Source organism: Anabrus simplex, chromosome 3 (genome assembly GCF_040414725.1).
Source record: "Anabrus simplex isolate iqAnaSimp1 chromosome 3, ASM4041472v1, whole genome shotgun sequence".
Lineage (NCBI taxonomy): Eukaryota > Metazoa > Arthropoda > Insecta > Orthoptera > Tettigoniidae > Anabrus > Anabrus simplex.
Window position 1 is genome coordinate 13,568,275 of NC_090267.1, and position 23,749 is coordinate 13,592,023.

Sequence of the window (23,749 nt, forward strand, 5' to 3'; positions counted from 1 at the left end):
AAATGGGAAACCACGGAAAACCATTTTCAAGGCTGCCGACAGTGGGGCTCGAACCCACTATCTCCCGATTACTGGATACTGGCCGCACTTAAGCGACTGCAGCTATCGAGCTCGGTATTTATAACTTTTACGATTTACGATACAGTAAGTACAGAAGAAAATACCATTGATTCTAATTGCGTAAATTAATAATAGTAATAATACTCGGCATGAATTTGGGTTATTCTTAAGAAAATAACCAAAATCGAAACCAAAAACAATGTGTAACCAACCAGCTAACCAATGGGAAATATTCCATACAACGATTGACTCTAAGTACGGTAATGCACACTGTGTATCCGAAATAAATTACTGTACATTTGGCGGGAAATGCACTGAACTTTTAATATTAATGAAGCCTCCAAATCATCGCACCAACATTAGAGATTATCACACTGTAATTACCGCACGTGTATTTATTTTTAGCTTACCTACCGGCAAGTGAGTGTAATCCTACCAATACCGGTACCTTCTTCGGATTTGGTTCTGATTAGAATCCGCCACAGCTCTCCAACCTTCTTCTTCTTCTTGGTTAGTTGTTGGACATCGTCGTAAGACGCTACGTCCAGTCACTGGTTTGCGGGTTAATTAATGTCGGGGAGAGGTGCCAACAGTAGAAAAAAGTGGTACACTACGAAAGAGGAGGGAGAGCTATGTAAAAAAGCGAATTGCAACGGTTAATGATGAAGCTTAGGAAAATACCAATGATATATAGGCTAAACGATCAGGGAAGAGCACAAAAACACTGGGACACAGGGTTCTAATTCTTCACGTTGTGTGGTCTGTCACGACGTCTTACTACAAACAAACAAAAACCGGACCACATATAAGGGTGAGTATGTGCAAGTCCGTACCCAGATGAAAGGAAAAGGTTACAAATGGATGTTACATACAACAAAAAAAATTGATGATTAAGTCCACAACGTGAAAAGTCGGTTAGGACACGAAACACGAAACGTTTAACGGCAGTTGGTAACCCTCATGAAAAAGCTTACCCATGCATTCGCAACGGTGATGTTCATATGTCTGACAGTGAAAAAAAAAAGGGAGTTACAGTACTGACTACTCGGCCACATGGACAGAAGGTACTGTCAAGAAAAGTAAGGCAAGAGAAATGTGTAAGCTTACAGACACGAGTGAGGCGGAGGCGAATGTGTGGAAAGTGCTCCTACAATTCTATTACAATAGCCGTATGTTTTACTTGGAAGGAGGGGAGGGTAAATATAAAAGAATATCTTCCTGTAATGACTTTAACAAATGCTTCAAGCGGACATTTTGTCCCACGTCTGCTATTAAATCGTCACACAGTCTAGCTCGAGCGGTCGAGGAGAGAGGTTGCGTAGTGAAGTGCGTGCTGTAAACATGGTCGGCATTGAACAGTACCGGGCCGCTATTGGGAAATGGCAGGCAAGGCAGAAGAAGGAGACCAGGAGTGGATTGGTGATAAGTACGGACGGATTGAAAATGAGTGAAGCGGTGCTGGTGGTGACAGTAATAGCAGTGCTACTGGTTATTGGGGGGGGGGGGGGGTGGAAGTAAACCCAGGCCCAAATACCAGTGGAAAATATAGTACGGAGGATTTGGCCGCACTCAGGGTGGTTGTAAGTGAAGTTATGCAGGAAAAGTGTCAATGGGATAAGGTGCAGGAAATAAAGGACATGATGGAGGAGCAGAGAAAGGAGATAGGGAACATGAAGAAATGGCTTGAAACGAAGACAGAGGAATCGAGCAGGAGAGTGGTCAATAACGAGAAAGAAATCGAGTTATTGAGAGGGGAAGTGAAACATCTGAAAGAGGAGGTGATGAAGATGAAGAGAGAAGCGGAGGGGTACAGGCAGGAGAGATTGAAAAAAGCCATATTTATATATGGAGTTGAGGAAGGGGCGAGAGAGAGCAAGATTGAGCTGATATATAAGGTGGTGGAAGTTATACGTGATGCAATGAAGATAAACTTTAGTGAGATAGACATAGATGATGTAGAGAGAGTTGGTAAAATCAAAGGTCGGAGGCCAATTAGGGTTAAATTGTTCTCAACCTTAATGGCAGAAACTGTGTTAGGTAACAGCAAGAATTTACAAGGGCTGAAAATAGGGGTGAAAGGAGACATGGGAAGAGAAGGAAGTGAAAATATGAAGATCTTGAATAGGCACCTATGGAGAGCGAGGAACCAGGGGCTAAAGGCCCGAATAAGAGGTCTGAGGTTGGAGGTGACAAACGGGCGATGGGTTAGAGTACATTCAGTGACGAAGCTAAAGGAAATGGACGAAAACGAGAGGGTTGAGGGTGGTGAGAGGACAATTCAAGATGGGAAGAAGAAAGAAGAAAAGAAGAGGAGGAGGGACGTGGCAGGAGAGCAGAGCATCTCGGAAGAGAATGGGCAGTGCAGCCGGGAGACAGAAGATCAAGATAGTGAAGTGGACGGTGAGAGTGAGCAGCAAGAAACTGGGAGAGTAGAGTGTAGAGGTGCAGTGAGCAAGAAAGGACAAAGGAAGGTGGATTCAGAAGTCCAAAATAGTGAGGGGGTGAGTGGGGGTGAGCAGCAAGAAGGGGTGAGAACAGGGTGCAGTGGTGTAGTGAACAAGAAAGGTCAAGAGGAGACAGATCGACAAGAAGGTAAAAAAATTATGAGTAAAGTCAGAAGTAAGAGCTTAAAAGACATATGGGGAAAAGTACGTAAAGGAATGGAGGATACAGAGGAAGAGAGGTCGATAAATACTAGAAGTAAGAATAGAGGGGGAGACCTAGAAGGGAGGGAGGGAAAGTTATAACTATATTGGAAGATAGGATGTGTGAATATTGAGGGACTAAGGAACAAATTAGGAAACAAGAAAGTTCGGGAAGTAATTGAAAGTTTTGATGTTGTGGCACTCTTGGAGACGTGGTTGGAAACAGGGAGGGAGATTTCATGGAAGGGGTTTGAGATAAAATATAAATATAGAAGAAAAGAGAGGAATAAGGGACGAGCACCAGGAGGGATGATAGTTCTAATTAGGGAAGAAATTAGTGAAAGAGTAGAGGATATAGAGACCGATATGATGGAAACCATATGGCTGAGATTGAATTTGGGAGGGAGTGAGGGAAGGAGGAAGAAAATAAATCTAGCTTTTGTTTACTGCCACCCTAGTAATTCAGCATATGCAAATAAATATTTTTTTGAAGAGTTATTGGTGGATATTGGTAGGATAAGGGGAATGTATCCAGGTGAGGAGGATATGTTGTTATTTGGGGATTGGAACGCGAGAATAGGAGAACAGAGCCCAGTTTATAGTAGGGAGGATGGAATGTGTTTGTTGGAAAGTAGAAGGAGTGAGGACAAAATTACAAATAGTTATGGAGAGAAGCTCCTAGAGATGTGTGCTGTGGGAAATTTGTATATTCTGAATGGGTGGATAGAGGGTGACAGGACGGGGAAATTGACATATGTTACGGAGAAGGGGGGTAGTGTGATAGATATGGTTTTAAGTTCGGAAGGGATGATTGAGGAAGTTGTAAGTATGGAAATAGGAGATTGGATTGAATCACACCATTTCCCGGTGAGGGTTATGCTGAAAAGGGAGGAAGAGAAGTGTACAATGAAGGAAGATGAGACAAAGGATAAACGAGGGAGTGGTTATAATAAGTATAAATGGACAGAGAAGGTGGGCCGGGATTGGAATAGGGTAGTAAAGGAGGAGCTACATCTTCTGAAATATGGGTGGGAAGGGGCGTTAGAAGAGAATAATACTGATAAAGCCTTGGAATTGTTGCTACATCCAATAAAGATGATAGCGCAGAAGGTGAAAGCTAGAAAAGGAAATAAGAAAGAGGGAGAAGAATGGTTTAATAGGGAGTGTGAAGGATTGCGGAGGAAGGTGATGGACGCGTTAGGAGAATATAGAAGGAAAGGTGGGAGCCAAGAAAGGGAGTTTTTCTGTAGATTGAGGAAGGAGTATAAAAAGAAAATCTCTGAGACAAAAAAGACGTGGTTAGAGGAACAAATGGAAGCCATAAATAATGACTGCAAGACAAACAATTTTGAGAGAGTTTGGGATAAGATTAATAGAATTATTAAGGGTGGAAGGAATATAGAGAGAACGAGTATTGAGGAAGTGCAATGGGTCAGGCACTTTGATGAGTTACTAGGAAAAAAGGGGGGTGATAGATGGAGAGGTTCGGGAGAAGAAGTAATTTGGAGGAATAGGGGAGTGGCAATTTATGACCTGGATAAAGAAATCACAAGAGAGGAAATCCGGAGAGTGATAAGCAGAGCCAGAGCGAAGTCGGCCGGGGGTGTAATGGTATAAATAACAAGTTTTGGAAGGAAATTAGTAAAAATGAGATAATGATAGAGGGCATGGTTAAACTATTCAATAGGATATTTGAGGGAGGAAATTACCCTAAGGAATGGGAAACAGGAATTATATGCCCTATATACAAGGGGAAGGGTAGTAGGAACAATGTGAACAGTTATAGAGGTATATCTCTGTTGGATTCTTTGAGTAAAATATATACTGGGGTGCTAGCGAACAGAATAAGCGGGTGGGCGGAAGAAAATGAAATTTTGACAGATTACCAAGGGGGATTTAGGAAAAAGAAAAGAACAGTGGATAATATAATGATAGTAAAGACTATTTTAGAAAAGTATAAGAATATGGCTAGAAGTACGGTTTATGTAGCAGCAATAGATTTTGAGAAAGCTTTTGACAAGGTGAATAGAGAGGCCCTACTAGAGAAATTAGGTAGGTTAGGGATTTCGGAGAAGATGTTGAGGGCAGTGGAAGGAATATATAGGGACGTCAGGTTTTGTGTAAAATTGGGAGAAGGGAGAATGAGTGGACCATTAGAGTCCAAGGTGGGTTTAAAACAAGGATGCAAGTTATCGCCAATACTGTTTATTTTATTTATCAACGATATTTTAGAGGGGTTTGGGGGGGCAGAAAATTGGGCTGTACCAGTAATTAATGGTTTGGAAGTACCAGGACTGATATTTGCGGATGATGTGTTATTGATGACGCTAACTTCAGGGGCGATGAATAGGGTCTTAGAGTCAGTGATGCTATTTGCGAGGAAATGGGGATTGAAAATTAATGGAAATAAGTCTAAAATATTGGTAGTACAGGTGGACAAAAGAAGAAAGATAGAAGGGAATTGGGTAATTCAGGGAGAAAGATTGGTACAGGTAAGGAAGTTGGAATATCTAGGAGTTATTTTTAATGATAAAGGAACTTGGAGTGACCAGATCAAAAGAGTGAAATATAGAGGATTGGCAGCCTTAGCCTCAGTCAGAAATTTGCTACTCAAGTACCCGGGGATCAGTTATAAAACACTGAGACTCGTGTTCAGGTCGGTAATCGTTGGGAGGGTATTATACGGAGCAGAAGTTTGGGGGCTGGATGAGAAAAGAGAGGAACTAAGAAGGATTGTTAGTAGTTTTGCCAAGTTAGTGATGGGCTTACCGAGGTGTACAGCAAATGTAGGGGCGGAATTAATGTGTGGGGAGGATTTGGAATCAGAGGGTGTGAAAAGAATAGTTAGATACTGGATGAATTTAAAAAGACAGGAAGGTGGGAGAGTATTACAGGCAGCATATGTACAGCAATTTAAGAGCATGTATAAGGGTGGATGGTTAGAAAAAATAAAGGGTTATTTGGAGAGGATAGGATTAGGACACCTGTGGGGGGAGGTTTGGTCAAAGACAGAAGTGAGAGGGATGAATATACTGGAAAGGAGAATTAGAGATATCCATAGGCAGAAATTATTGGGGGAAAGCAGACTAAGAAATTCGCTGACTGTTTTGACGAAAATAGAGGAGATAGCAGGGTTGAATATTAGATACGTCGATAGGTCAAAACGATATGGGATGATGTGGTGGCTTTTAGGTTTGCCAAGGAATACAGGCTGGTTACAGGGGAGGGATAAGACAAGGTGTGTACTTTGTGGAGATGTGAATGATGAGTTTCACTTGCTAAGAGACTGTGAGGTAACGAGGGGGTTAAGACATGGATTATTGAGTGCCGAGCATCGGGAAATATTGGGGAGAGGGGATGAGAACGCAATACTGAGATGGATTATTAAACAATGGGAAAAAGGGGGTGAATTGAACAGGTATTTTTGTGCGACAAAAAAGGCCTGCGAGAGTAAAATGAAGGAGAGTGAGTTAGAGGGTGGGCAGGGGAATAGGGGGGTGGAATAGTTATCTGTATAAGGGAAGGGGATAGTATGTTAAAATTCTAATGGATTAGGGAATATAGGGACTGAGTACTTAGTTAGGTGGAGTTGGGTAAGAGGACAGGATTGCATGGTCTGTTTGTTTTAAAGTTAGCTGGAATGCAAGTGCTGAAATGCTGAGTGTTGTTGTTTGATTATTGATCAGGTGTAGGTCAGTAACAAGAATGTGACGCAAGTACAGAGCATAATAAGGACACTGGATGAACACTGAGTGAGTGTACTGCTTCAGCTAATGACTGCTAATTATTCTTATTATTATTATCCTTATTATTATTATTATTATTATTATTATTATTATTATTATTATCCATTTTATTATTATTATTATTTATTATTCATTCTATCGTTATTATTATTATTATTATTATTATTATTATTATTATTATTATTATTATTATTATTCTAATTATTATTATTATTATTATTATTATTATTATTATTATTATTATTATTATTATTATTATTATTATTGCATGTGAACATGTATAGGGGCGAAGTCGCCTGTTATGTTCAATAAATGTATGTATATATATTAAATCGTCAATTTTCTTAGAAAAGGTGCGACATTGGTCGATAAAATTAACATTGGAATTACCGTGTAAAGCCGGAACAGAGGGAGATGCTGAAAGTGGTGCGTGGGAATCCGAAGGTTGCCCGAGGGGACTTGACGTCCGTGATGTAGATGCAGGCTCGTTAGAAGTAGCAGGTATCAAACGCACGACTGGAGTGCCAGAATGTTCTGGAACCGTCTTCGGATTACTTATCAAATTGAGATATGATGCCCTGTCATCACCTGGTTTAACGGGTGGGCGGGAAGGGTTACTAACCACCATAGTAAATTTACGCTTTCGAGGGAGAGTTTCTTCCGATTGAGATGGTCTATTGGGTAAAGGAGGAAAATGTTGGGGCATCAGAAGGGGGTTAGATAGGGACTGTAATGGGGCAAAATAGTTTTTCACTTCTAAATATGATATGTTTTCAACACTCATAATGCGTTTAATTTCTTTTTGTTGTTTGTGGATTTCACAATGTTCTGCTCCCGCAGGATGATTTCCGCCACAGTTAGCGCATTTAACGACTTGGTGAGTGCAATCTTCAGTAGAATGAGTAAGGGAACATTTTCCACATCTCGGCTCCCTGGAACGACAATTAGTAGCGGTATGTCCATACCGCTGACATCGTTTGCATAATAAAGGAGAGAATATAAAGGCCTGAACCTCTAAAATGACTTTAAAAATGGACACACTTTTCGGAAGTTGTTGACTTTCGAATACAACCTTCACAGTACCTGTAGGGATATATTCAGTGTTTCCTTCTTTGGATGAACGTCTATTTAGACGTTGTACTTTCACTACAGGATATGGTGAGTCTAAATAGGTGAGAATGTCGGATTCGGAAAGAGTAGTGTCTACTCCCCGTATTACCCCTACTCGCTGAATATTCGAGGACGGAATAAAAGCTGTCAATTTCTTTTCTGTAAGAATGGGATGAGAAAGAAAGGCGTTTGCAGCCTTACTAGACATGAAAGTAACTTGAATTCTATTTCTTCCCTTCCTATGGATGGCCTTGACGTCACCAATTTGCCTCTCGTAGAAAATCCGACCCAGAGTCATAGGGTGAATATGTCCTAATTTTATTTTGAGATTCGGTCGATTCGACAAATACTATGTAAGGGCCAAGATGAGTGTTAGAATAGGTAGGTACAGGAACGTGCGGACGCTGATCCATGTCACGTATTGAATCTTGAGAACTGTCTCGTTGGGTATCAGTATTACTAGCGTCCATGTGTAAGTCCTCACGCACGGCATCTTTACCAATATCAGGAGGTCGTCCTAAAGGGCCACCGCCACTATCTACAGACATAGTACTCCAAAAAGGGGATTACACTATACTAGCACCGGAACAAACACAAAAGAAAAATTACTAGGATACAAACACAAACATAAAACACTCTACTTATCTACAGACGGGAAAAAGCCGCTGCACCAGTGACCGGAGCGAGACGTGTGCACTGCACAACAGCCGAACACCGAATCAGCTCTCCAACCAGCCTCTACGTACCCTCGAGTATTACCGCCGTCTCGATCAGGGTTGCCACCGGGCAAAAAAGTTCTTACTTAATTTTCCCGTGAAAAGGTACTAGATTATGGAAAAAGGTACTAAATCATTTTTATACAATAGAGTAGGATTATTTATGAAGGCAGTATAGAAAAAAGTATACTTATCAAAAATATACCTTTATTAAATAAGAAATTCGTAATTATCAGAAGTTATCGGTTTTGATATCTAGGATGGGAAGCAGCAATGTTGCAGTTTCAATACCCACTATCCTAACACTTCCAGTTCCAAGCTGACTACCAGATGAGAGTCATTTATTTATGTTTAGAACATGAACACTATGAATAGCGCGCGCGCGCACACACACACACACACATTCATGTTGTCTTCATACACTGCCCAAAATGTGGCTGTCTTTTAGAATATATTAACATGCATTTCATATTTTGCTCTTCTCTTAATCCTTGGAAAATATTGCCAAAGCAGTAAACTGTCTTGAAATGTGAACATTTTGGGCAGACTAGTGCTTTAGAAGGAGCCCATTCACATACGCTACGGAATAGTAGATTGTTTCTCAATCTGGTCTTATTAACAGAAAGAGCAGGAAAAGAAACTGTTCTCTTTCAGCAGGAGAATGTGGTAAACAGAGCAAAGGCTTTAAAAAAATGTTCAAATTTGAAAAGATGTAGTCGTCTACAGGATTTTTCAGTTCGATAAAAGAGTTCCAAAACTCCATAAATTCTTAGTGCCCTTTCTGTGATTCTGTGGACTTGTTTGTTAAGAAGGAAACCACACTTTCCAGTGTCGACCCGGTTAAATGTAACTTAAAAGCCGTTCCAGTCTGTCCAACACACAAGTTCAATATAAAGAGTGCCTATTGTTTAATAGTGTGTTGTTTTGCAGGTATGATATAGTGTAATTGTTATATTAAGCCTGTATGTTCGAGAGACTTAAAAGCTTTTAAGTTTCTGTGGACTTTTCTACCCACCATTTCCTATCTAACTTCATAAGCACTCTGTGTTCGACATGAAGAGATTTCTTAAAATAGGATCACTAAAACAACCCTCTAAAAAAACTTGTTCACAGAATTCAACATGAAAAGATAGACACTTGGCTCTGAAACTTCTTATCAATTTCTTTCTTGTTCTTCTGCTGCAGTGGAAGAACGTTTACTCTACCTCAGTAAAAAGTACTAGATTTCCATAAAAAGAACTAACGTACTAAAAATATCCACGAAGTACTAGATATAGTACCGGTACTAAAGTACTAACGGTGGCAACCTTGGTCTCGATCCTCTTATACTGCCTGTTCTATGCCACTAGTTTAACACAGGAAGGCGCGACTACGAATATTTCTTCAAGTCGCCGTAAGAGTGCAGTAGTAGACGCACAATCTTCGCTATCGATGTGGGAGTATCACTATGTTATTGGTGCATGAATGTGTGTGAAAAGCTGAGTTTTTCGTTTAATGAGTAAACGTGTCTGGTCACTTCCGTTCGTACAAGAGATATTTTATACAGAAATGTGAAATGAATTACGGTAATCATGTTATGTTCATAGATACTTCAAAAGTAATTTTAAGGTGTAATTGTTTCTTTCCGTTTGTGCAAGGTATATTTTTTGTAGAACTGAAACTTCAGATTCTTTCCCCGAAATATTCAACTGTTGTGTACCATTTTGCCAATCTCGGCAAGGTTGTTCGCAGCGAGAATATATACGACTCTATGAAATACCGTCTAGAAGGGAATTAAGAGAAAAGCGGCTGTCGGCTTTATCTAGGCAAGGACCTAATAAAGGAAGTAATTGGATATCCTCAGATTGCTCTCACATTTGTGCCTTTACACCTTGTTTCAGAAGGTGATGGAGCCTCCGTGGCTCAGGCGGCAGCGCGCCGGCCCCTCACACCTGAGTTCCGTGGTTCAAATCCCGGTCAATCCATGTGAGATTTGTGCTAGACGAAGCGGAGGCGGGACAGGTTTTTCTCCGGGTACTCCAGCTTTCCCTGTCATATTTCATTCGAGCAACACTCCTGAATATAATTTCATTTCACCTGCCATTCATTAAACATTGCCCCAGAGGAGCGCGACAGGCTTCGGCAGCCGGCACAATTCCTATCCTCGCCGCTAGATGGTGGCTTCATTCATTCCATTCCTGTCCAAGTCGAATGACTGGAAACAGGCTACGGATTTTTTTTCAGAAGGTTGTTAAGGGGATATGGAATCGCCTATCTTCACAATGTTCATTTATACGAACATTTTCCTGGGAACCATGTTAGGTACATAACCCAAATTTTTACTCTGTATGGTAACACCTATAATATGTATACTGAAACGATAATATTTTTCAAAGAGGAATATTGGGGGAAATATCATTTTTTTTACCTAAGAATTTTTTCATCACCGTTTTTCAATATACACTGACTGTCAGAGCAAATGCAACATCAAGAAGGAGTGGTTCGAAAGGGATGAAAGTTGGGGAAAAAACAGAGACGGCACGGACGAATAATTGATGTTTATTTCAAACCGATATGCAGGTTACACAATGCGCACGGCATCGACTCAGTAGGATGTAGGACCACCGCGAGCGGCGATGCACGCAGAAACACGTCGAGGTACAGAGTCAATAAGAGTGCGGATGGTGTCCTCAGGGATGGTTCTCCATTCTCTGTCAACCATTTGCCACAGTTGGTCGTCCGTACGAGGCTGGGGCAGAGTTTGCAAACGGCGTCCAATGAGATCCCACACGTGTTCGATTGGTGAGAGATCCGGAGAGTACGCTGGCCACGGAAGCATCTGTACACCTCGTAGAGCCTGTTGGGAGATGCGAGCAGTGTGTGGGCGGGCATTATCCTGCTGAAACAGAGCATTGGGCAGCCCCTGAAGGTACGGGAGTGCCACCGGCCGCAGCACATGCTGCACGTAGCGGTGGGCATTTAACGTGCCTTGAATACGCACTAGAGGTGACATGGAATCATACGCAATAGCGCCCCAAACCATGATGCCGCGTTGTCTAGTGGTAGGGCGCTCCACAGTTACTGCCGGATTTGACCTTTCTCCACGCCGACGCCACACTCGTCTGCGGTGACTATCACTGACAGAACAGAAGCGTGACTCATCGGAGAACACGACGTTCCGCCATTCCCTCATCCAAGTCGCTCTAGCCCGGCACCATGCCAGGCGTGCACGTCTATGCTGTGGAGTCAATGGTAGTCTTCTGAGCGGACGCCGGGAGTGCAGGCCTCCTTCAACCAATCGACGGGAAATTGTTCTGGTCGATATTGGAACAGCCAGGGTGTCTTGCACATGCTGAAGAATGGCGGTTGACGTGGCGTGCGGGGCTGCCACCGCTTGGCGGCGGATGCGCCGATCCTCGCGTGCTGACGTCACTCGGGCTGCGCCTGGACCCCTCGCACGTGCCACATGTCCCTGCGCCAACCATCTTCGCCACAGGCGCTGCACCGTGGACACATCCCTATGGGTATCGGCTGCGATTTGACGAAGCGACCAAGCTGCCCTTCTCAGCCCGATCACCGTACCCCTCGTAAAGTCGTCTGTCTGCTGGAAATGCCTCCGTTGACGGCAGCCTGGCATTCTTAGCTATACACGTGTCCTGTGGCACACGACAACACGTTCTACAATGACTGTCGGCTGAGAAATCACGGTACGAAGTGGGCCATTCGCTAACGCCGTGTCCCATTTATCGTTCGCTACGTGCGCAGCACAGCGGCGCATTTCACATCATGAGCATACCTCAGTGACGTCAGTCTACCCTGTAATTGGCATAAAGTTCTGACCACTCCTTCTTGGTGTTGCATTTGCTCTGTCAGTCAGTGTATTATGGCCAATAAATTTTTGAAGAAACTACAGCTCTACATAAAATTGTTTCCATGTTTGGAAAACATTTAAGTAAACATACCCTGAAAGTTTCATTTTTGAGGTTGAGCAGAAGCTGGGAAAATGTTCCCTGAATGCAAAAAAGTACATTTTCAGGAAATTGAGTTTAAAGTTAAAACATTCCTTCTCCACAGTTTGCATCATCTTCACCTCATCTGAAGACATATTGCAGTCTTCTTTTGGCACCCCAAATGGTCTGCCTTGCTTTTTTAGCTACGTAGTTGTCAACATTACCACATGTGGTTTTGGCCTTGTTTTATGACCGGATGCCCTTCCTGACGACAACCCTACATGGAGTGAAGTAATCACTATAGCGGGTTCCTGTGGTGTTTGATAGTGTAGTATGTATGCTTTAAAAACATTTCGCTTTCCAATGTGACATGTACGCAGTGTGAGACATATTGGTAGTAGTGAGAGAGATATTGTAAGTTTCCCTGTTGGCCAGCATGAATTCGATGGTCGATTGTCTCCACTTATTATTCTTTGCATCACATGTAAGTTGTGTTTTAAAAAGTATCATTGTTCAGTTTGTAATTAAATGCCAAGGGCTAGTGGAAGATTATTCAAAAAGCTATACGCATTGTCAACATACATAAAATTTTGAAAGATAGCCATCCATGACTGATGGAGAACAAAATGGTGCCACCCCACTTCTGAGAAATAACTAAATTTAGCATAGTTAGAATTGTGATAGAGCAATGTTCAATATACCATTTTAAAGGGGAGGCTTCAGGGAAAAAATATCGTTAATAATATTTTTTTTGAAAATTTCAACAAAAATCCGATTCTATATCCCCTTAAAGCCGTGCAGGATAGTGGATTCCTTGTGATAAGAATTGTGACGGTCAATCACAAAACAAACGTCTTCGTGTTTAGACACTTTGGACAACCTCGAATATTCAGACGATAATATCCTAATCAAACTAGATACAAGAAAAAAATCCTAATTTGCAGGTACGGGTTCTTGGTTCGTGTTTTTGAGGAGAGGGTGGAGTGTGACATTTGCGTCAGCAACATTTCACTGCCTAGAGCTTAGACACCGCTAAATGGAACTGATTATGTATCAGTACAGAGGAGGAGTTCGAAAACCAAAACCCTGTTTTGTTGCTCTGGTGAAGTATCTGCAGGATTTCATTTAAGTTGCTGTGCCCTATTGTCGAATTCCTTCAAACGTAAGAGCGTAATACGAGGACTTGCGACGTCTTCCCTTTCAGAATGTGTTTTGTTACAATGTGAGGTCAAAGAACATCAGCAAACTGTTAGTGATATTATCCTAACCAAATTCGTAAGACCTCTATTAACTGATATTGCGTTCGCAAGAACACAAAAAGTATGGTACCATTCCAAGCCTTCGTCCAGGAAAATCTTTAAATTGTGTATGAACAGGCAAACTGTGACTTAATACAGGTTATATTGCCGATATTTAATATTACTGATGTAATTTACGAGCTTCAGTGAATATATGACCATACTGCATAGTGTTTTATAGGCTGTCGTCATTAGAATGTCTATGTCTGCCATCTAGCGGAGAAATTTTGTCGCAGCCTGGTTGCAAAAAACCCTGCATAGAGCAAGCAGTATAGGAGGATCGAGACGGCGGTGGTGTGGGTGTAGCGCTGTGTTATTGGTGCATGAATGTGTGTGAAAACCTGAGTTATTTCGTACAATGAGTAAACGTGTCTGGTCACTTCCGTTCGTAAAAGAGATATTTTGTATAGAACTGAGAAATGAATTAACCATGCAATGCTTATAGATATTTCAAAAGTGATTTTAAGGTGTTGGTACTTGTTTCTTTCCGTCTGTGCAAGGTATATTTTTCGTAGAACTGAAACTTCAGATTCTTTCCCCGAAATATTCAACTGGTATGTACAATTTTTCCAATCTCAGCAAGGTTGTTCGCAGCGAGAAAAGATACGACTCCATGAAATACCGTCTAGAAGGGAATTAAGAGAAAAGATTACTCTTGCATCTGTGCCTTTACACCTTATTTCAGAAGGTGATGGAGCATCCGCGGCTCAGGCGGCAGCGCGCCGGCCTCTCACCGCTGGGTTCCGTGGTTCAAATCCCGGTCACTCCATGTGAGATTTGTGCTGGACAAAGCGGAGGCGGGACAGGTTTCTCTCGGGATATTCCCGTTTTCCCTGTCATATTTCATTCCAGCAATACTCTCGAATATCATTTCATCTGTCATTCATTAATCACTCCCCCGGAGGAGTGCGACAGGCTTCGGCAGCCGGCACAATTCCTATCCTCGCTGATAGATGGGGGCTTCATTCATTCCATTCCTGACCCGGTCAAATGACTGGATACAGGCTGCGGAATTTTTTCAGAAGGTGATTAAAGCCGTGCAGGATAGTGGATTCCTTGTGATAAGAATTGTGACGAACAATCACAAAACAAACGTCTTCATGTTTAAACATTTTGGACAACCTCAGATATCCAGACAATAATATTTCCAATTAAACTAGAAACAGGAAATCAAATCCTAATTTGCTGGTACTAGGTTCGTATCGTTGAAGAGAGGGTGGAGTGTGACATTAGTGTCAGTAACATCTCACTGCCTAGAGCTTAGACACCGCTAAATGGAACTGATTTTGCATTAGGTCAGAGGAGGAGTTCGATACCCAAAACCTTGCTTTGTTGCTCTGGTGAAGCATCTGCAGGAGTTTGTTTAAGCTGCTGTGGCCTATTGTCGAAGTCCTTTAAACTTACGAGCGCAATACGAGGACTTGCGACGTCTTCCCTTTCAGAATACCGGGCGAGTTGACCGTGCGGTTAGGAGCGCGCACCTGTGAGATAGTGGGTTCGAACCCCACTGTCGGCAGCCCTGAAGATTGTTTTCCGTGGTCTCCCATTTTCACAACAGGCAGATGCTGGGGCTGTACCTTAATTAATGCCACGGCCGCTTCCTTCCCATTCCTAGGCCTTTCCTATCCCATCGTCGCTATAAAACCTGTCTGTGCCGGTGCGACGTAAAACAATTAGCAAAAAAATTCAGAATGTGTTTTGTTACAGTGTGTGGTCAAAGAACATTAGTGATATTATCCTAACCAAGTTCGTAAGAACACAAAAAGTACGGTACCACTCCAAGCATTCGTACAAGAAAATCTTTAAATTGTGCATGAAGAGGCCAACTGCGACTTCATACAGGTTATATTGCCGATATTTATTATTACTGATGTAATTTACGAACTTCAGTGAACATATGACCATACTGCATAGCGTTTTGTAGGCTGTCGTCATTAGAATAAATTTATAACATTGTGCGTCTATGTCTGCCATCTAGCGGAGAAATTTTGACACAGCGTAGTCGCAAAAAGGCTCACATAGGGCAGGCAGTATAGGAGGATCGAGACGGCGCTCTCATTGGTTGATCGCCCGTGACGTAGCCTCGATAATTAATCTTCCGGGGTTTATCGTGGACCGCAGAGGTGAAAGAAGGTGCGGCATGAATGGGTCTAACTATAATGCCAAGAAAATAATTTAAAACTTAAACTGAAGGTTATATTTTCTTAAATTCGACCTTAGCAAAATTTTCATAACAATGAAACGTCAGGTAAAATGACAAATTTTAGACAAGACAAGAAAATTCAAAATTTAGTGACAATTTAACAATCTGGGCTTCAAGCCCCTCGCTTTACAATCCTGGAGCTTTTAGCTCATATTTACGAAAGAGTACAAATTTACTCAAATGCAGAAATCCCTCAACACATGGAGCACTTGCTCCCATCTTACAATATCAAGCCTCCCAGAGGCAGTTTTACAACACTTGAAAAGAGCTGACGTGCTCTCAGTTTTTCAAGCCTATTCAAGGCAATATCCGAAAATTACACTCACTCCCCATCAAGGCACGACTTACAAATTTGAAACAGGGGTATCTAGTACCCAACCTATTGGGCCGTTGCGGAAAAGAACAGGTTAAGTAAATGGCCCGAAACACAACCTGAATGGAGGCGTGTACTTGTACTCCTAGATATGAACACTTAAAACCTAAAGGGCACTAGGCCGATGACACAGGAGCTATTTCCAAACTATGGAGGTGACTCGTATAAGAATAAATTAAGACCTTACGGAAAGGAAGAAAACAAATTACAAAACGTCGTCACCTCAAACCAACATAAAGGGGAGCTCAAGAGGGTCCATCCCTCTCTATGCCCGATTTACAGTTAAAGATTTTATGAAGTTTTTACATTAGCCGGCAGAAAGTTATATTTTTAGAAAAGTAGGTTACATAGTTAATGAGTCGGACCTTTCCCTCGGGTTAAACTGCGGAGTTAGCTACAATGTGGCCATTACCTTGTCGCTGTACTGCTGGCTGATGAAAGAGGCGCCCCCGCCTCCTGCTTGACACACACACTTAGTTAGATGACGATCAAATGGCCAAGAAACGTGCAAAGCCGCAATTTATAAACCCTTGGGGAAAGTTCGAGATCATTCATGAATAATCAAGGCACGCCCACATAATTTTATTGGTTAAATTCAAAAGTGACCCTCAGAATCGGAGAAGAAGCTTGTGATAGGTGGAAAATTAATTACAGATTTTCTTGATTGGTTGAATTCAAAACTGACGGAAAGAAAAGATAAATATTGTCAACCCACAAATAAATGAATATCAATTATTAAAAAATTTATGAATACAAAATTTCTTTAAATCGACAGTTCTTTCACTTCGCACCAGGATGCATGATCATAGTTTTTTGGTAGTGTCACCTATGAGAGAAAGTCCAAACTTCTTGACGAATGTCAAACAAAACAAGTAGAAATTCACACAGGTTAGGAAACTGCACAATAACAAAATTATATCATATTTTAGTGGTGACATCTTCTGAGTAAATTTCTAATTTGGTGTAGTTCCGGTTTCATGGTTTTCCAAAGAGGGGAGTTAATTTAGGCGCTAGATTTAAAAGCGCGGCGTTGGGGTGTACCTCCCGGTACAGACCTCCCCCCACAAATGTCCTTCCAAGGGGTGACACAGAAGAATTATGAAAAAAATATTTCCAGTTGAACAAAATTTTCTAATTTTTTTTAAGTTGATAGGTAGAACTTTGTTAAACTCCAGCTTTGACGTGTCCTTATAGTCATAGAAGATTAAATACATATGAATATTTTTGACGGCACGGCCTGCCGCCGTAGCCGATAACCAATTGAGGTCGCCCGGACCCCCCGAGTACTCTCAGATACACCTCCCCCCGGTACTATGAGAGGGGTTGTCGTGTTGAAGGACGCCGCAGATTAGAAGTATATATACAGTCGCCAGATGAGTTGGCGGTAGGGGCGCCGCACTTCAGCATTTGCCGGGAGAAGGACTCCGGCGCTCCGTACACAATGAGTCTTTACGGGAGTGGAGTGGGCCCGTACCCCAATTCTGCTGCAGTACGGCGGCGAACGGCTGAGGGGGCACTGAAACAGTAATATCTCGGCGACAGTAAGGTGTTGTTGGAGATTTGAGAGAGTACGATCTTTATTGATGATGCTGAGGGACGGGCGGCGTGGGAGGTACTTGTTTGCCAATGGTGTGGCTATGCAGGAGACGGGGGCTTGGTAATGGCCACTCAGGAATGGACAGCAGGAAAACCAGAGGGGAAGATCGTACATACTGTTTATATATATATAACAAAATAATTTGGGGCAGAAGGCCTCCCAAAAAATATAACCTTCAACTCCTGCTAAATTTAGCAGCAAAAAAGGGTACTGTAATTAAACAGCTTTGACCTGGGAGAGGTCTACTCTAAAGATCCTCTGTGTGGGTGGATTGCTTACCAATAACGTAACTGGTGTCAAAAAATCCAATATAATGCAAGGCCCATGAAATCTGGGAGCAAGCTTGCCCGCGGGAACGAAGTTTCTAACCATGACTTGATCTCCGACTCTTAAATTGGTGGGCCTCCGTCCACGATCATATCTTTCCCTAACCTTTTCATGGGACACTTTAAGATTGGCCTTAGCCTTCTTGCATAGATCTCTAATATTATCGGGACCTATTGTCTCTGGTAAGATATCATTAAGTGACCAAAGGTTAGAAAGCGGCGTGTTAGGCACAAATTTAAACATCAGAGAAGCTGGGGTGAACTTGTGGGACTCATGAACTACCGAATTCAAAGCAATGGCCAACCAATGCAGGGACGTATCCCAACTGGAATGATTTTCATGATGAAACGCAATGAGAGCCGATCTAAGATTACGGTTGACCCGCTCCGCCAGAGATGGTTGAGGGTAATGCGCTGAAGTAGTTACATGAGATATAGACAAATCAAAACAAAATTTACGGAACAGGTTGGATGTAAATGCCTTAGCATTATCAGCAACTATATATTGACAAGGACCAAAAGAAGCGAAGATGGTATTTAAACAAGAAATAGTGGACTGAGCGGTTGCCAGCTTAGTCGGAAATAACCAGGAAAATCTTGTGAAACCATCTACACACACTAAAATGAATTTGTTGGCATTCCCCTTTGATTATCACTATCTTCACTGAGTAAGTCTTCATAATCAGACGCATAGGTTAACCTCGCTATTTCTTCATCAGATATCGCTAAAATTCATATTAATACATGTATTTTGTATTCACATAAGTATAGAAATGCTATTAGAGAAATCTTCCCAGAATACTAATCATCACTTTTGAGGTTAGAAACACAGCATTACCTCAAATTAAACCCTAACCTGAAACATCGTGCTAGTTACAGATTGACAGTTTATTATAAACGCTAGGTTCAAAAAGTAGCATTGTTAAGGATATGTATACCTTCTATGATGTTTCTAGGATGTTTTAAAAAGATTCAAAAGGAAATCAATGTGTAAAGATAATAAAAAGGGACAATTAAACTTGAGGCCACATGATATGTTTTGTTTATAAAAGTTTAAACATATATGCTGCCTCCTTATGCCCAACTATCGACATAAAAACAACTGCAATACGAAGCGTGGAACCCGCACGATCATTGCAGTCCGGTGTGACGCAGGGAAACGGGCTAGTTTTCTTTTAATAAAATAAAAACCCAACCCGCACGATCGTGTGGCTCAGGGTGGAATGGGCTAAAGGGAAGAAAAGATAAGTCAATTGATATTTTTCACAGTAAGTAACTTAAGTAGTTTGTTTTGAAAAGTGCCATTTTCTGATTATGTTTAATATATTATTCTGCAGTGCTATCATTGATTTAGTTCAAGAAAAGTGAACTTATATGTGAAACCACGTACATGTAACGACGTAGGAGGATAATAGGTAGTCATCTAACTGAAAATGACACTCCTTTGGCTAGGATGTATTTGATCAGTGTTAACCTAATTATGCGTTCGTAATGCTGTCTATTATAAGTAAAAGGTTAATTTACTTCAATTGCGAGTAGTATACCAACATTGTGGTTAATGTTATGATTATGTTTGGTTGTTATATTACGAAATAAAGGTGATACGGTGAGATATATAAGTTATATTTGGATCCTAAGAAGAGATATGAGCAATATCAAGTGAATCTGAAGAAAATAGAGAAGGAAATGGAATATTTAAATGCATAGATGATAGTTATGAATTCATATGCGTCAAGTTAGGATATTTATAAAGGTCATTGAAATGAAGGAAGAGATATGATGCGAAGATATGAAACAGATGATATATATGTGAAGAATGGTTGTATAATAAGAATAGTAATGATGGTGATGATTACTATTTCATCGAGAAAGAAGAGATGGAATTATTTTAATGGTGATATTAAGTTAATTGACGCGATTTAAGGTTAATAAAGCATATATTTAATTCCATAATAAATATTAATTCTTCGGTATTCCACATCCAACATCAAATATAGTTCATGTAATATGTCGGATAGGCACTGGTAGATCATCGAAATGATGAACAGAATTAGCCCACATCAACCCGACCACAGTCGTGTTTATTTTAATAAATAGAGTTAGAATGCTCATTTCAATAATATTATTGGAGGGGTTTCCCACAACTAGACGATGAAGTTGCTGGTTATTAAAGTCTTCTTAGATGACAGACCACATATTTTTCAGAAATGATTGTCCCCATACAGCCACCAAAATCTGGTGATGCCCTAACTAGCCAGCCACTCAGGCGTGTCCGGTCCTAACCCTCTATGAAAAATTCGAACTCACACCGCTATTTCAGATTTTGGGAACATATACTTCGATAAACAGACATTGTATAATGGGTGAAGCTATCTACTGAATAATGGGCAACAGTTGATTTAAAACAGATCCTAATTTATTCAAAGTAAACACATAAATAGCAAGGCAAATTAAACAAAACAAATTAAACCCCTGGATTCAATAACTGTAAAACTCATTGGGAATATAAACGTCCAAAGTCCTTTATATAATGAACACGAATATACCATATTACACTCGTGGATTTAATTCTTTAATGTTGACGAAAACGAAAACTGTGCTTGTATTTTATTTCTCGTTGAATGGCGTGAGTAGCTAAATTTCATGCCCACAAAACATTGTGGTGAAATCCTATCCGACCTCTACGTAAATACTTAAGGGATGACTAACAGTAACTCTAAAGCTTGGTAAAATGAATCGCAATAATCAATTACTTATGCACAAACAATATCATCAAATCACTTATATCACCCCTCACGTGGATTTCAATTTCCCACGGACACACATTATTTACAACATAAAGTAAACACATGACGCACGCACAACACCTGTAAACATAATGTCAGTCTCACATACAAACCAAAATACATAATATTAACATTCAGCCATGAACACTGTTCGCCTGTCATTCATACCAACGATGACTATCTCTGAAATGAACCCAGCATACGCCCTTCCCAGGTCACTTACCGAAACACTGTCTAACTCATCAAATAAAACCGTGGGTGATGAATACGCATGGGCCTTCGTTTATGACAGTCGCTGGGGTATTAACTATTTCGCTTCGCCCGACCACACTAGCCCTGGCGGCAATTCACACTCTGGGAGATCACACACGCTCCCTAGTCTCTATCTTGAGGAATTACACTCCTCAATCTCACTATCTCTATAACTTGAGGAATTACACTCCTCAATCTCACTATCTCTATAACTTGAGGAATACACTCCTCAATCTCACTATCTCTATAACTTGAGGAATTACACTCCTCAATCTCACTATCTGTATAACTTGAGGAATTACACTCCTCAATCTCACTATCTGTATAACTTGAGGAATACACTCCTCAATCTCACTATCTCTATAACTTGAGGAATACACTCCTCAATCTCACTATCTCTTTAACATGAGGAATTACACTTCTCAATCTCACTATCTCTATAACTTGAGGAATTATACTTCTCAATCTTACTATTACCTTCCCAAGGCCTGTCTGTACACTATAATCTGATTCCACATGACTATCGTGTCATTACAATGAAGACTCTATCCACGTTTAGTTAGACCATTCTATTAATACGAAGACCTGTAAATATGAATTCTTCCTACAACAACAGGAATTATTCCTTGAATTTACATCTTACTACCTGGTTCATTCCTAGATGCTGAATTTTAACACTCATCAACACACATTTGACGGCCGAACACTTCACTGACTTCATTTAACACTTTGAATTCTCTCGATGATTCTACTCTTGATTAGGTTCGAAGAATTGACAACATGCATGTAACAATCACATTCATTCTCTAGCATACGTAGAAAATCACGCATATCCACGCATGTCCTCATTCGTTTCAAAGCATGCATACTACTAGATTACACTAGGCCTGACATTATATTTGAGGCTTGTCTGCGCGTTTATTAAGAAAGCAAAACTGTCACTGACGGAAATGTAATTTTCCACATTGATTTGCCCCTTATTTACATTTTATTTCCAAATGTCATGCATTCTTACGTTAAGTTCCCTCACAAAACAAGATGAAATGTGATGAAATGGGTCGATTCATTTACCACTTCTAGCTTTTACTTTTACGTTACTGGCGATTGCCTCTTTAGAAATACAAAATTCTACAAATTAAAACTACTATTTACAAATCCCTCTAAATATCTACGTAAAGTGCTACATGATTAAAATGGTATGTGTGCTACTCAGCCTTCAGGTCACTCCTTGCTTCGGATCGGACGGCCCCATCCTGTTTAAGCCATCATTGTAGTGGGCGTCGGATGTCCAGATCTCAGTTCCGTCTTCCCTGTGGTCCAGCTGCCGTTCTCCATTGTCGCGCCCTCGTCCTGGATAGGTTGCTCCTGAGGCTGTGTCTCCGGAATATCTCGTGCACTGCTGTCTTGTCGGTAGCCTAGTGACACTATAAAATTACGGTCACCTTATGAGCTATGTGTAACTGAGCTCCTGAGTTTGTGTGACTACTATAGCATCCTAGAATTTGTAATGGTATTCATGCCCGAGTGCACCAACCTCGGTAAAGAGAATACCGCGGTAAACTTCACAATTTTACCAGGGTAAAGTCGTATTTCTGTTGCACCAAGCTCGGCTTCGAGTTTACCGACATTTTACCGCGGTATAATGTTTACCGCGCGTGAGCGAGCGGTTAACTAAGAAAACCGCGGTAAAGTTTATTTGTGCTCTGTGGTTAAAGATTCCAAGATGGAGCTTAACAACTATAGGTTATATCTCCAGTATCTTAATCAGTTTGAAAGAAATGAAGGGAGAATTATAGAAGAGAGACGCGATTTATTTGAAGAATTAAGCGATGTTTCGTTTCAGAGAAAATTTAAATGGTGAACAATTGGAATGCCCGACTGAGAGAAACTGTCCGAAATCGCCTAGAAATCGTCCTTTAATAGCGCTGCGGTTCTATGCAACTGGAACATTTCAAGGAGTGATCGGTGACGTCTGTGATGTTGACAGAACAACTGTATGCCGCATAATACACAAGGTTTCTGATCTACTTGCGTCGTTATCGCCACAGTTCATTCAACTTTCACGTACGCAGCGAGAACAAAGAGAGGTTATGGAAGGGTTTCATACAATAGCTGGGTTCCTTGGTGTATTGCGTGCGCTGGACTGCACTCATGTGCGAATACAGTCTCCCGGAGGTGAAAATGGGGAGGTATTTAGAAATAGGAAAGGTTATTTCTCGCTAAACATGCAAACTGTGAGCGATTCGAACCTCACGCTACGAGATATTGTAGCAAGATGGCCAGGGTCGACTCATGTTAGCACAATATTTCACAATTCTCGGCTGAGAGCGCGTCTCGAGACGAGAGAAATAGCTAATGGCTATATTTTGGGTGATGGAGGTTACCCATGTAAATCCTTCCTCCTTACACCTGTTCAGAATCCCACCTCCCCAGCAGAACAACGATATAACAGAGCCCATATTGCCACAAGGAATGTTGTCGAGAGACAATATTGTGTGTGGAAAAGGAGGTCCCCTTCCATGTCTTTAGGACTTCGATGTAACATTCAAAACATGTCGAACATTACTTTCCATTTTAAGGAGTCGATAACTTGCTTGCGCTGTCACAAAATGTAAACACGAGGGACAAGTGACTGTCGAAACGATCACTGCCGGCTGGATAAACTAAAGATAAGTGACTATCGAAATGATCACTGCTTCCTGAATACT

The 23,749-nt window shown here is 41.2% G+C and overlaps 1 protein-coding gene across 2 annotated transcripts in view; it reads right to left on the minus strand.

Annotated features, from left to right (window-relative positions):
* Positions 1 to 553, minus strand: part of LOC137498983 (gastrula zinc finger protein XlCGF57.1-like) — a 65,112-nt gene extending 64,559 nt beyond the window's left edge. Inside the window, exon 1 of one of the 2 annotated variants that reach the window (XM_068226955.1) lies at positions 475 to 553. The gene's annotated coding sequence lies outside the window, so the exon portion shown is untranslated. The remainder of the gene's footprint in view (positions 1 to 474) is intronic. The other variant, XM_068226956.1, reaches the window with a different exon arrangement.
* Between the last annotated feature and the right edge of the window lie 23,196 nt (positions 554 to 23,749).